At 46.6% G+C, this 13,519-nt stretch overlaps 1 protein-coding gene across 5 annotated transcripts in view; it reads right to left on the bottom strand.

Annotated features, from left to right (window-relative positions):
* ADCY1 (adenylate cyclase 1) overlaps window positions 1-13,519 on the bottom strand; it is a 156,137-nt gene that overhangs the window by 53,736 nt on the left and 88,882 nt on the right. The window lies entirely within an intron of this gene.

Here is a 13,519-nt window from a genome sequence, read left to right as displayed (position 1 = left end):
ATGATCAAGTGAGATATATTCCAGCAATGCAAGGATGGTTCCACATCTGCAAATCAATCAACGTAATATACCACATTAACAAAATGAAGGATAAAAATTATATGATCTTCCCAATAGATGCAGAAAAAGTATTTGACAAAATTAAACATCTACTTATGATAAAAATTCTCAACGAAGTGGGTATAGAGGGAACATACCTCAACATAATAAAGACCATACATGACGAACCCACAGCTAACATTATGCTTAATGGTGAAAAGCTAAAAGCTTTTCCTCTAAGATCAGGAAAAAAAAAAAAAAAGATACCTACTCTCATCACTTTCATTCAACAAAGTGCTGAAGTTCTACTCAGAACGATGAGGCAAGGAAAAGAAATAAAAGTCACCCAAATGGGAAAGGAAGATGTAAAACTGCCTCTATTTGCAGATGAAATGATATTATATATAGAAAACCCTACAGACTCCACCAAAAAACCGTTAGAATAAATGACTTCAATAAAGTAGTAAGATACAAAATCAACATGCAAAAATCTGTTGCATTTCGGGGCCGGCCCAGTGGCGCAAGCGGTTAAGTGTGTGCGCTCTCCTGCAGCGGCCCGGGGTTTGCCGGTTCAGATCCTGGGCGCCCACCGACGTACCGCTTGGCAAGCCATGCTGTGGCAGCGTCCCATATAAAGTAGAGGAAGACGGGCATGGATGTTAGCCCAGGGCCAGTCTTCCTCAGCAAAAGAGAGGAGGATTGGCATTGGATGTTAGCTCAGGGCTGGTCTTCCTCACAAAAAATAAAATAAAATAAAATAAACTCCCTAAAATTAAAAAAAAAAAAATCTGTTGCACATCTATACACTAATAATGAACTATAAGAAAGAAATTTTTTAAAAATCCCATTTACAATTGGATCAAAAACAATAAAATACCCAGGAACAAATTTAACCAAGGAGATGAAAGACCTATACACCGAAAACTATAAGACATTAATGAAAGAAACTGAAGAAGAACCAAATAACGGAAAGATATTCTGTGCTCATAAACTGAAAGAACTAATATTGTTAAAATGTCCTTACTACCCAAAGCAATCTACAGATTCAATGCAATCCCTATCAAAATTCCAATGGCATGGGGCCAGCCCTGATGGCGTAGTGGTTAGGTTCGCGTGCTCCGCTTTGGTGGCCCAAGGTTCACAGGTCTGGATCCCAGGTGCAGACCTATGCACCATTTATCAAGCCATGCTGTGGCAGGCGTCCCACATACAAAGTGGAAGAAGATGGGCACGGATGTTAGCCCAGGGCCAATTGTCCTCAGCAAAAAGAGGAGGATTGGCAACAGATGTTAGTTCAGGGCTAATTTTCCTCACCAATAAAAAATAAATAAATAAATAATTCCAATGTCATTTTTCACAGAAATAGAACAAACAAACCTAAAATTTGTATGGAACCACAAAAGACCCCAAATAGCCAAAATCATCTTGAGAAAGAAGAATAAAGCTGGAGGTATCATGCTCCCTGATTTCAAACTACATTACAAATCTATAGTCATCAAAACAGTATGGTGTTGGCATAAAAACAGACCCATAGATCAATGGAACAGAGAGCCCAGAAATAAAGCACACATATATGGTCAATTAATTTAAGACAAAAGAACCAAAAATACACAATGGGAAAAGGATAGTCTCTTCCATAAATTGTGTTGGGAAAACTGGACAGCCATATGCAAAAGAATGAAACTGGACCCCTAGCTTACACCAGACACAAAAATTAACTCAAAATGGATTAAAGACTGGAATGCAAGACCTGAAACCATAAAATTCCTAGAAGAAAACAGGGAAAAGCTCCTTGACATAGGTCTTGGTGATGATTTTTTGGATTTGACACCAAAAGTAAAGGCAACAAAAGCAAAAATAAACAAGCAGGACTACATCAAACTAAAAAGCTTCTGCATAGCAAAGGAAACTATCAACAAAATGAAAAGGCAACTTTACGGAATGGGAGAAAATATTTGCAAATCATATATCTGGTAAGAAGTTAACATACAAAATATAAAGCACTTATACAACTCAATAGCAAAAAAACAAATAACCTGATTACAAAATGGGCAGAGGACCTTAACAGACATTTCTCCAAAGAAGATATACAGATGGCCAACAGGTATGTGAAAAGATGATCAATATCACTAATCATCAGGGAAATGCAAATCAAAACCACAATGAGCTACCACCTCACACCTGTTAGAATGGCTATTATCAAAAAGACAAGAAATAACAAGTGTTGGCAAGGATGTGGAGAAAAGAGAACCCTTGTGCACTGTTGGTGGGATTGTAAATTGGTGCAGCCACTACGGAAAACAGTATGGAGGTTCCTCAAAAAATTAAAAATAGAACTACCATATGATCTAGCAATACCACTTCTGGGTATTTATCTCAAGAAAACAAAAATACTGACTCTAAAGGATATACACACCCCCATGTTCATTACAGCGTTATTTATAATAGACAAGCTATGGAAACAACCTAAATGTCCATCAATGGATGAATGGATAAAGAGAATGTGGTACACATATACACAGTGGAATATTATTCAGCCATAAAAAAGAGTGAAATCTTGCCATTTGCAATCACATGGCTGGACCTTGAGGGCATTATGCTAAGTGAAATAAGTTAGACGGAGAAAGACAAATACTGTATGATCTCACCTATATGAAGAATTTAAAACACAAAATAACCAGCCTCATAGATACAGAGAACGGACTGATGGTTGCCAGAGGTGGGGGTGGGGTTTGGGCAAAATGAGTGAAGGGGGTCAAAAGGCACAAACTTCCGGCTATAAAATAAATAAGTCCTGGGGATGTATAGCATAGTGACTACAGTTAATAACACTGTATTGCATATTTGAAAGTTGCTAAGATAGTAGATCTTAAAAGTTCTCATCAAAAGAAAAAAAAATTTTTTGTAACTAAGCACGGTGACAGATGTTAACTAGACTTAGTGTGGTTATCATTTTGCAATGTATACAAATACAGAATCATTATGTTGTACACTTGAAACTAACATAATATTACATGTCAATTATACCTCAATTGAAAAAAATTTGGCAACATGGGAAATTCTTCTAATATATTGTTAAAATTTGCATCTAGATTAGGATTACAAATGATTAATAAACTAAAATAGTTACATTTTGGGGGCTAAAATAAGAAAATCAAAATTTCTGAAAAAGTAATCTCCATGCCCAGATGGTTTCACTTGAGAATTCTACCAAACGTTTAAAGAATTAACATCAATTCTACACAATCTCTTCCAGAAAATAGAAGAGGAGGCAACACTTTGCAACTCACTTTATAAAGTCAATATTATCCTGATACCGAAACCAGACAAAGACAGTACAAAAAAGGAAAACTACAGGCCATATACTTCATGAATATCAATGCAAATATCCTTAAAATATTAGCAAATAGAATTCAGCAATACATAAATAGAATTACACACCATAACCACCTATAGAGATGCAAGTCTGTTTAAATATCTGAATGTCAATGTAATCCATCATATTAACAGGTTAAAGAAGAAAAATCCCATGAACTTATCAATTGATACAGAAAAATCATTTGCAAAAATTCAATACTCATTCGTGATAAAATGATCAGAAAACTAAGACTGGAGGGGAACTTCCCCAATTGGTAAAAACATCTAGAGAACACCTACAGCTAACATCATCCTGGATGGTGAAAGACTGAATGCTTTCCCTCCAGGATCTGCAGTAAGGCAGGGAGGTCTGGTCTCACCCTCCTATACACACAGTGCTAGACACCCCAGCCAGTGCAATGAGGCATGAAAAGGACACACAAGGCAGATTGGAAAGAAAACCGTCTCTATTCGCAGATGACATAATGGTCTACATAGAAAATCCCAAGGAACATACCAAAAGCAAACAAAACAAAACAAAACCAGAAAACCTTCTAGAACAAATAAGTGAGGCCCACAAGGTCACAGATACAAGATAAACATGAAAAGAAAAACAATGGTATCTCTTTATACTAGCAATGAGCATGTGAAGAATGAAATTAAAATACAGTACCATTTACAGTCACCAGGAAAAATGAAATACTAGGTATAAATCTAACAAAACATGCACAGAACTTGTATGCTGAAAACTCTACAATTCTGATGAGAGAAATCAAAGATCTAAGTCAATGGAGAGACATACCACACTCATGGATTAGAAGACTACACACAGCACGGATGCCAATTCTCCCCATATTGACATACACAGGTTTAATGCAATTCCCGTCAAATCCAGCAGGATTTTTCTTGTAGATAGACGAGATTATTCTAAACAATAAATGGAAAGGCAAAGGGACTAGAATGGCCCATTTTTCTTAAAAAGAATAAAGTAAGAGGAATCACTCTACCCAATTTTAAGACTTATTATATAACTACACCAGTCAAGACAAAGTAGTGTTGGCAGAGGGACAGACACACAGATCTCTGGAACACAACTGAGAGCCCAGAAACAGCCTCACACAGATATGGTCAAATGACTTTTGACATAAGTGCAAAAGCAATTCAATGCTAGAAGGAGAGCTTTTCAACAAGCAGTGCTGGAGCAATCGGACATCTACAAGCAAAAGAATGAACCTTGACCTAAACCTCACAGTTTATAAAAAAAAATTAACTCAAAATAGGTCATAGATTTAACTATAAAACACATAAGTATCAAACTCTTAGAAGAACACATGTAAAAATCTTTGGGACGTGGGCTATGTAAAAGGTTCTTAGACATGACACCAAAACCACAATTCATAAAAGAAAAAATCTCAATAAATTGGATGTCTTCAAAATTAAAAACATCCGCTCTGTGAAAGACCCTGCTAAGAGGATGAAAGACAAGCTACGGACTGGGAGAAAAATATTTGCAAAGCTCATATCTGACAAAAGAATCATATCTAGAATTTATCAAGAACTCTCAAAAGTTACCAGTAGAAAAAAATCAAGTAATCCCATTATAAAACCAGACAAAAGAGACATTTCACCAAAGAGGAAAAGAAAATATGGATAGAAAACAAGCACCTGAAAAGATGCTCAACATCATTAGCCATCAGGGAAATGCAAAGTAAAATCACAAGATATCACTACACACTTTCTAGAACAGCTAAAATTTAATTAAAAAAATAGTGACAGCACCAAGAAACTGGATCACTGACACACTGCTGGGGGGATGTGAAATGGTATAGACAGTCTGGAAACCAGTTTGGCAGTTTCTAAAAAAAAAAAAGGAACATGACCCATTAATAGCACACCTGGACATCTATCCACGAAAACGAGCATTTATGTCCACACAAAAATCTGTACCTGAAGGTTTATAGCAGTTTTATTTGTAATAGTCAAAATTGGAAACAACCAAAATGTCCTTCAACAGGTGAGTGGTTGAACAAATGGTGGTCTATCCCAACCACAGAACATCAGCCGGCCACGAAAAGGTAGGAGCTATTGATACCCAAAACAATCTGGAAGGATCTCAAGGGCATAGAGCTGAGTGAAGAAAAAGCCAGGTTCAAAGGTCACATCTGTATGATTCCATGTATACAACATTCTCAAGTGATGCAGTTCTGGGGATGGAGAATGGATTAGCGGGAGCCAAGGGTTTAGGGATGGTTGTGGGGGTTGGGGTGCTGCAACCATGAAGGGGAGAGACCCTGGTGGTGACAGAAATGTTCTGATTCGGGATACGCAGGTGGTTACACGAATCTAGCATGTGATGAAATTACAGAACTACACACACACCACACACCACAGTCCACTTCCTAGTTTGGATATTGTACCATAGTTACGCAAGAGGAAACTGGGTGAGGGGCACCAGAACCCAAGTACAGGCTGCTTGACTCCACAGCCTACCTGTGTGCAATGGGGACTATGCAGGGCTACCTCCAGAGCACAGGAAGAATATTAAATAAGTAAATGAACAAAACCTAAGTCACCCGCAATCTCTGCCTGGAAATCAACCATTGATGTTTTGCAGCACATCCCTCCAGACTTTTCCCTGAGGAAATGCCAGCCTCTGACCGTGCCTTCTCCACGTCACGGGATCACACTTCCCGTTCCACAGGACGCCTGCTCGCTTTCTGGGCCTAAAAACAAGCGCAGGGAGCGGGAGCGAGGAGCCGTGAACCTGCCTTGAGTTAACATGCTGGTGTCCTGTGATCCTCGACTTCTTTCTGCCCCTGGGACATGACACATTTGTAAACGTTAAACCACCACCACCCCTGAGGTTGTGTCTGTGAGACGGGAGAGCTGGCTCTGCTGCCCTGAGGGTCCAGCAAAGGCTGCAGGGACCATCGTCACCGGACTGCAGGGCTGAGTCATTGCAGGGAGCCGCTCTGTCCACGGGCTCAGGGTCTGCAGAGGCAAACGCCAAGCAGGACTGACTTCTGGGGACTGACGTCGCCCTTGGCACTCAGGTGGCTGGACAGGGGGACTGAGAGATGCGCTGGCTCATCGAGTCCTTCAGGACACCCGGATGCCCAGTCCTGCCGTCTCCATTCTGCAGCGTCTGCCGCACTCACCTCCCTCCCCAGCGACGCTTTTCTGATTATCAAACTGCGGTTCCCTCAACAGGACAGAACGATACCATGGCCACTTCTTGGTGGTGGGACCACAGATTTTTTCCCTCTTTTATTCTTTTCTCTACTTTCCCAGAACAAACATATACTTCCTTGAAAAATGAATGACAATCAAGGTTAAGAAAACTTGTTGCTCGTTTTGACGTGGAATTTGGCTCTCTGAGCGTCTTTCTTTTCCCACCAAAGGAAGGACAGCAGTTTAAGTGCAGGGATCCGAGAACCAGGGGCTCTGCAACCTTGAGTGAGCTGCTTAACTTCTCTGTGTTCCAATTTCCTTGTGTGTAAAATAGAACAAATGTGGCCACCTCGTGGCACTCTCGTGAGGATCTGGACCGGTCATGCTCGGAAACAGCAGGAGAGTCGCCTGGTCCGGAGCGAGTCCTGGCACTGGCCATCACCGTCTTCAGTGGCCACAGAAGGAGGGCTCCCCCATGACTGCCATGGAGTCAAAGTGAGCACCAAAGGCCATGGACTGGTTAGGAGCGGCTCTCCAGCCTCCAGAGCCCCATCCAGCGCGGTGTCCCGGGCAAGGCAGACAAGCCGGAAACTTCAGGCTCCCTGCAGGAAAACAGCTAGATTGCAGCGCAGGGCCTGGGAGAACCGCAGCAAGCTCAGCTCCACCGCTGGAGAGACGAATGCCCCTCTGGTCCCCGGCAGGACATGAGCAGGGAGGTGGAGAGCGGGCAGGGCGCTGGGCAGGCCAGGCAGCGGGTGTGGAGCTGCAAGCCGCCCTGCCTCTCTTCCCCCTACTCTGCTGGCTCAGATGCACCTAGCACTCCGGGGGTCAGGATGTTCCAGTCTCCTCATCCACCTGGGCCACTCCTCTGAGCCTGAGTCCTTCACAGCCACAGGTCTCTGGTGTGGTCTCCAGAGAGAACCAGTTGGGCGTGCACATGCTCGGGCCTCCCAGGGCTGCTGATTCAGGGGGCACCCAGCGCTCTGCCGTGGCCGGACCTCCAGGGCCCCTGATGCAGGCCCGAGTTTGAGAAGCACTGTGTTACTACTTTCCTATTTTTAACAGACCAGGTAGTTCTCATCTATGAAAGCCAGTTAGGGGTTGAACTATACCTGTCGCTGAGAGAGCCACAGGGCCGCAATCCACATCAGGACATTTCTGTGGACCGACTGATGCTGGGGTCTCAGACGTGACTGTGTGGCAGTCTCCCCCACATCCATGCCCCCTTGGTCAAAGACCGTGTGTTCTTCTTCTGTAAAGGTAGTGGTCTCAGCCAATTAACTGCCTTTCTCTCCATCCCCTGGCAGCCAGGTGTGGCCACGTGCCTGAGTTCTGGCCAATGAGCTATATGCAGAAGAACTGTTTGGGAATGCTCAGGAGAATCCCCATGGGAGGTAGGTGTGCTTTTCGCCTGCCTTGCCTCCTTTTTGCTGGCTGGAGTGTGGATGCAATGATTGGAGCCCCAGCATTTATCTTGCACCATTAGGTGACATACCAGGCAAGCCAGAATAGTGAAATAGATGTGGTCTGGTCAAAATGCTTGTGAAGACACCACGTTAGCCCTGACCTGCTCTCTGGATTTACTTTATCTTTTCTTCAAGTCACCATGATTGGGATTTTTCTTCATAGGCCATGAAACCCACTCCTGAGTAGCAGGAGCCCTGAGAACACACATCTCTGAAGTGGCGTCCTTGGGTGCTATGGCCAGTTGGTTCCTCCAATCCCAGTCTGCTCCCTACCTGCCATAGGGTGTGGTTGTCACAGTAACAGGAGGCAAGGAGCTGGGGGACAGGGAAGATGGGGCACTCCGGCAGTGGGGAGTTGAGGCCTCGGCCTGGGAAAGACTCGGTGGTAGTGCCCTTCCTCGGGCTGAGCTTGGACACCGTGCTTCTGAGGCAGACAAGCAGACAAGCAGCAGAGATCAGTAGAAACGTCCCCACATCTGCAGCACAGAGCGGGTCTTAGATCGCCTTTCACGCTCGACACCTGGCAAAGACCACGTTCTGAGAAACGGCCTCTGCCCAGCGTCAGCCCCTCCAGGGTACAGCGGGCCTGCAGGTCGTATCCCCCTCCCTACACACTCCCCATAGGCCTGCTCGGCAGCCCTGCCGTCAACCCTCACACGCTGAAGGGACACCCAGGGCCCGAGGCCCCTGGCTGATGGCATCACTTCAGAGACGTCTGTCTAGGGATGACTCATCATCCTAAGAACTTTCTTCCACTCCTTTCCACAGAGAAGCCGTTGTCTGAACCTTTCCCAGAGGGCTTTTCCACCAGGGACAGGGAGCAGCAGGCCAGGCTGGCTGGGGGCGGGGGGCTGCGGGGGGTGGGCCAAGTGCATCCTCCTCAGGCTGGGTGCCCGCAGCCTCAGCGAAGCAGCTGCAAAGAGTCCCCTCCTTTCTCTTCTCTGCAAGAGTACATATTCGAGGTGGCATTATCCCTTCTTCAATGACAGGGACCCACGCGCAGGGAGTTCCCTCTGTGGGAAGGACTTTAATGAGATCCAAGCTCCTAACAGACAAAGGAGCAACAAATTTCCATCTCCTCTTTTTGCTCTTTTGTGTTTTACCAGGAATTTGTCCATTTCATCTAAACTGTGAAGCGTTTTGTAAAGCTGCCATCTTACCTTTCACTACTAACGTCTTAGGATCTGCATGATGCCCCTTGCTCCCCGGGGACTCTGGTAATTTGGGTGCATTGGCTGAATCATCAAGGCTGATGGATCTGGCTTTAATCCACTTCGAGGACACAGCTATGGGGAGCAAGGAGGAAGAGATCTCTTGCCGAACCCACTGGAGCCTGGGAGGGAGAAGGGTCAGCAGAAGGGCTGAGCCCAAGGAGCAGAGGAGCGGCGGCGGGCCTGGAGCTCTCCAGCTGGGCCAGCAGGGACAGCTCAGTAAGGGCAGTCCCAGGTAAGAAACCCCACGTTCTCCCGGGAACCAACCTACGGCCACAACATCCTTTCCGAGGCCCGAGAAATGAGGACGCCAGGCTCAGACGCAGCCCAGCGAGTCTGCTCTGCCCAGAGGCCTTCCCAAGGCCAGTGCAGGCGGTCCCCAGGAGAGCAGACCTGGCCCGAGGCTCCCTTGTGATCAGCGGGCGTCTGCCCGAGCTGCAGATGCTCAGAAGCTAAGTGGCCGATGGCGACTGTGCCCTGGTCTGACGTCCAGGGCGGATGGACACGGGTCGACCTCAGGTCAGCCTGTCACCTCAGGGTTCACAGTCTCCTCCTGCAGCAACTAAAAGCCACAACGAGTGGTACACACATGGCTCTGGTGACAGGCAGGGGAGCCATCCGCTGTCCTTTGCAGCAAGTGAAGACAGGTACCTAACGATAAACTTGGGGCTTCCCGATTCAGCAGGCACAGAAAGCAAGTGAAACACTGGAGCATCCTGTATCTCACTCACCACGTAGGAGAGAAGAAAACCCGCCAGACCGATCACCTCCACAGACGCTGAACAGTGTTTCCTAAAATTCAACATCCACTTCTCGTTAGAAAAGTGCAAACACTCCCTCACGTAGGCTACTTTCTTGAAATAATTAGCATCTATTATCACTTGCAACCCAAAGCATCACAACTAATGAGAAAACTCTATTTGTTTTAACTAATTAAAGCCAGAATGAAGAAGAATACCACTCAACACTATCATTTCAAAAAGGATGGAAAAGAGGAACCAAAATTATCACTATTTGAAATAGATATTACTGTATACCAATGAAACCCAAGGGAATTAAGTAAAAAGTTATTAGGATCAGTTTCAATAAGTATGGATCAAACATAAGCTGAAATTTTATCTTTATTAAATTCAGATTGACATGGTGGAAATTACATTTTTAAAAGATTCCTAGCCATGTTTAAAACAAAAAGCCTGATGATGGGGCAGGAGCGGCCCTCAGTGGACCTGAAACAGGAGTGATGCTCCATAACGCAATCGGCAATACTTCCCGTGTGCTGAGAGTGCGGGTCGGGCAGGAGGCAAGTGCTCACAGACGCTGTCATGGGAGTGAGCCCCCCAAACAGTGAGCGAGAACAACTTGGCAACAGCCATCAAAAATTAAAACACAGGGGCTGGCCTGGTGGCATAGTGGTTAGGTTCATGCGCTCCGCTTTGTGGCCCAGGGTTCACAGGTTCGGACCCCGGGCGTGGACCTGTACACCACTCATCAAGCCATGGCTGTGCCAGCATCCCATATATAAAATGGAAGGAGATTGGCACAGATATTGGTTCAGGGACAATCTTCTTCAAGCAAAAAGAAGAAGACTGGCAACAGATGTTACCTCAGGGCCAATCCTCCTCACCAAAAAAAAAAAAAAATTAAAATACACACACCATTTAACCTGGCAATTTTACTAAAAAGAGGTTATCCTAGGCTATCCATGTAAAGTTCACTAAGACATACAGAAGACACGGTGTTCTCGGCACCGGTGTCCAGGAGAACAAAATCTAGAAGTCCCCGTGCGTCAACTCAGCACTGGGAAGCAAGACTCGTGTCTGCAGGTGGAGAGTGTTTGGCCACTTTACAATGATTAGGATTTGTCCAGACCCCAGGATCTCCGAGGTCTGACGCTGAGGGAAAAGACAGAGTTCTGGGACAGATTAGTAAGTTCCTGTTTGCATTCACCTTCCGGCACACGACCAAATTTTTCTGGGTGGAAACACCAAATGGCAAACAGTTTGGGGACTTGATTTGTGTATCATGCGTACATGCTACTCTTGTTTCTTAAAATTAATATGCTTAGTAGTTTTAAATATGAAGAGAAGGACAGAAGCAGCCTTTTTAAAAAAGGAGAGAAAGAACTGGGAGCCGGGAGTCCATTCTAGAAGGACCAAATCTACCCTCAGTATCAGGAGACTAGATGGAGGACGTGTCCGCACGCTGGCCGGGCTGGGAGGGAGGGCAGGTCTCCCGCCTGTGGTTCCAGGTAACGCTGGCCTCCAACCAGCGACACGCCACCCGCTCACACAGACTCCTGGCTCACAGGATTTCGTTTCACAAAGCTATCAGAGATGTAAATGCACTTTCATGAGCAAAAGCGCTGTGAATTATTTACTTTGATTTAAGAAAAAGCAGAGATGCCCTAAATATCAACAAAGGTTGACTAAGTAAATGGTCTCTCCTTAGGCTGCAATTCTACACAATAATTAAAGAATCATAATTTTGAGGGACATTTAATCATATAAGGAAATGTTTATGAAGATATAATGGCAAGTAAAAATAACAACTGCTTATACATCACCCCATCAATTTTATTAAAAAATGTGTATATGCACACACTTAAGAAAGTGGAAGGACTGAAATGTTAACAGTAAGTTGTTTGTGGGGTGGTCGGATTACACATGGATGCTTTTGCTTGTCTTCCTTGTGCATTCTTGCGTTTTTCCACATTCTCTACAGTACACTATCTTTATAATCAGAAAGGCATATTGAAAGAAGACCTAGAGCGAGTGGAAGCCATGGGGCGTCGTCACTGGAGGTCCTTGTCCCTGCGTATTCATGAGAGCCATTCTTTGGGCATGACCTGGAGCCTGGCATGGGCTGCGTGGCTGCCGGAAAGCACAAGTGGGGAGACCAAACCCCCAAAGCCCAGGCTCCCCACCCAGAGGTGCCCTGCAAGGCAACACCACCGGGAGGCCGGCACCAGCTCTGAGCTCCCACCACACCCCTGAACCAGGAGAGCCCGGAAAACACCAGAACCCAAGCAGGACAGTGGTCTCAGGCTGACCACAGATATTTGTGAGTCACTCCCCAGAACTCCAGACAAAATTGCTCACAAACACCGCACTAAGTCCACGGCTGGCGGTGGAACGAACTGTCCTGATCCCGCCAGCTCCCCAACTCCAGGGTTGCCTCCATCGCACACTGAGGGTGCCTGTACATGCTGCAGGCCTGGCGGTGCGGACAGACGAAGACAGGACCGTGTGAGACAGACTTCATCCTGAGGCGAGGCAGGCTCTGGGACGCCCCCGGGAGAACGGCCACAGGCAGAGGCGGCTGCTCTGTGCAGGGTCACTCAACAGGTCACTCAGGGCCTCCTCCCCAAAGGCCCAAGCTCATGCGCTGGCCCCGCCTGTGTGTGCCTCTCCACTCCATTCCTCCAGGACCACCATGGCCACCCCTCAGGCCACCCACCTTGTCCCTGCCCTGTCTTCCCCCTTTGATAACCTCTCACAGTGCAGACACTGCCAACCCCCGCCGCCCCCTCCCATTTTGGACTTGTCTTCACTAGTCGCAAGGCAGACGGTGAGGAAAGGACACAAGCGGAGCTCGCAGCACCCTCCCACAGGGGCTGGGCCGTCTCTCAGCTCTCCAGCAGGGAGACTGCCTACGGGGCAAAGAGGCCAGAATCGGGCATCTCTGACGAGGGGTCAGAGATGGAGACCGAGGCACGGGGGCACAGAGACGGCAATGTTTGGCCAAGTCTGGACGTACTGCCAGCTGCTAACCAGGGATGCACGGGGGACCCTCTCCTGGCAGGGAGCTGTGTGCAAATAGGGGGCCCTGAAACTGCACGATGGATGGGGCGCACGGCCTCGGACCCTGGAGTGAGGGCGCAAGGTGAGAGGTACAACGATGGCGGATGCAGACCCTGAGGTGCACGCACCATGCTAAGGCAAGTGGCTCAGCAGGAGGCAGCAGACTCTGCCCATGGCGGGAAGGGGCCAGCAGCAGGGCACAGCTCACCTGCAGGTGGCTGGGGGGCCAGGGCCCGGCATCGGCCACAGAACACAGAGAAAGGACCAGAGTCTGACGGAGGCGGCCTGATGGAGAGAGAAGGGGTCTCGAGGCAGGAGGGTGCTTGAGAGCAGAGCATAAACTGATCTGTAGGTCTCGTCAATGTGAGGCCAGCCAGGCAGTGGTGGAGGTGACCTGAGCATCAGAGATGTCTGGGGGTGTCGGAGATGGACCCGGGATCTGGGGGACCCTGAGCACATGGGGGAGACCCATAGG

The sequence above is a fragment of the Ceratotherium simum genome, chromosome 1 (genome assembly GCF_057802395.1).
Source record: "Ceratotherium simum simum isolate JZ-2026a chromosome 1, ASM5780239v1, whole genome shotgun sequence".
In the NCBI taxonomy this organism is placed as follows: Eukaryota; Metazoa; Chordata; class Mammalia; order Perissodactyla; family Rhinocerotidae; genus Ceratotherium; species Ceratotherium simum.
This window is presented reverse-complemented; position numbering and strand designations above follow the sequence as displayed.